The following is a 1,528-nucleotide window of genomic DNA, read 5'->3' as shown; positions in this document are numbered from 1 at the left end:
TATTTTAGTAATAGTGCTCTGTCCACTCAAGCTCAACAGGTAGTGAGCTATTTTAAGCAAGGAAATGTGGTTCTTTGGGGTACATCCAAAGATGGACAATGACATAAGCCTTGTTTTCTAGGAGGTTCAAAACATAGCTCCTTGTGAAAATCAGCAGAGATATTGACAAGGGTAGGAGAATTAGAAAATAATCAGCATTGAGATGATCCATGGGAACTGATGAGATCACAAATTAAGTAATATAAAAGGAGAAGAGAAAGGCCCAGGACAGGACCCCAAGGGATGCCTATAGTTAGTGTGATCAGGATCCTCCTGCAAAGGAGACAGAGAAGGAGTGGGCAGATAGGCAGGAGGACAACTAGGAGTAAGTAGTGTCCCAAAAACCTCTAAAGAAGAAAGAATCTAGGAAGAGAGAATTATCAATAGTGTAAAAGGTCCCAGAAAGACCAAGGAGAATAAAGATTAAGTAAAGGCCAGCCCTCATAATCTCATGGCTGGACCATTGAAATTGCCTTACTGATGGTCTTCCTGCCATAAGTCTCTCCCCACTGCAGTCTGTTCCATCTTCTACTCAGATGTCAAAATGATCTTCTTAAAGCTCAGATCCAATTTTGTCACCCCTCAACTCAATAAATTCAAGTGGTTTCCTATCACCTCCAGGATCAAATATAAAAAAGGAACTGTTTGGAATTCAAAAACCTTCTTAACCTGTCTCTCCTCCCCACACACACTTTTCCAGTTTTCTTACATACTATCCCATATAATCTGAAATCCAGTGATATTGACCTCCTTGTTTTTCTTCACAGAAAACATACTATCTCCCTATTCTGATCATTTCCATTGGCTATCCTCCTATGACTTAAAAATTCTTACTCCACATCTGTGCCTCCTAGATTGCCAGGCTTACTTCAAGTTATAGGAAAATCTCAACTTCTAAAAGCTACCTTTTTAATGTTCTTTAATGTTAGTGACTTCCCCATTAGTTATCTCCAATTTATCCTGTAAATATTGTGTTGATATATAATTGTTTGCATATTGTCTTTCCCATTAAACTGTGAGTTCCTTGAGAGCAGGCACTTGGTTTTTGTCTCCCTTTGTATCCCCAGCACTTAGAACAGTACTTGGCATATAGTAGGCACTTTAAAAATGTTTATTGCTATTAAAAATATTTATTGACTCATTGAAGAAAGGAAAGGAAGTAGGCAGGGAGGGAGAAAGAAAAGTAAGGAGTTAGGAAAAGAGGAAGGAAGGGAAGGAAGGAGAGAAGAGGGAGGGAAGGAAGTAGATTTTAGATGTATTCAAGTTCAAAACTCAATTTAAATATGAACAAATCTAATTCTAAAAAAAAAGAAAGAAATAGGATGGTCAAAGCCAGAGAGGCAGGAAAATAGGGCTGGAATTTGAACATAGGCCCTCCAATGCCAAATTCAGTCCTTGTTATATAATACAGCATTGCCTTTCTCTAATATAGTTAGATAGATGATAGATAGATAGATAGATAGATAGATAGATAGATAGATAGATAGAT

Source organism: Vombatus ursinus, unplaced genomic scaffold (assembly GCF_900497805.2).
Source record: "Vombatus ursinus unplaced genomic scaffold, bare-nosed wombat genome assembly UNPS02009835.1, whole genome shotgun sequence".
Classification (NCBI taxonomy): Eukaryota; Metazoa; Chordata; class Mammalia; order Diprotodontia; family Vombatidae; genus Vombatus; species Vombatus ursinus.
Note: the sequence above shows the minus strand (reverse complement) of the source record.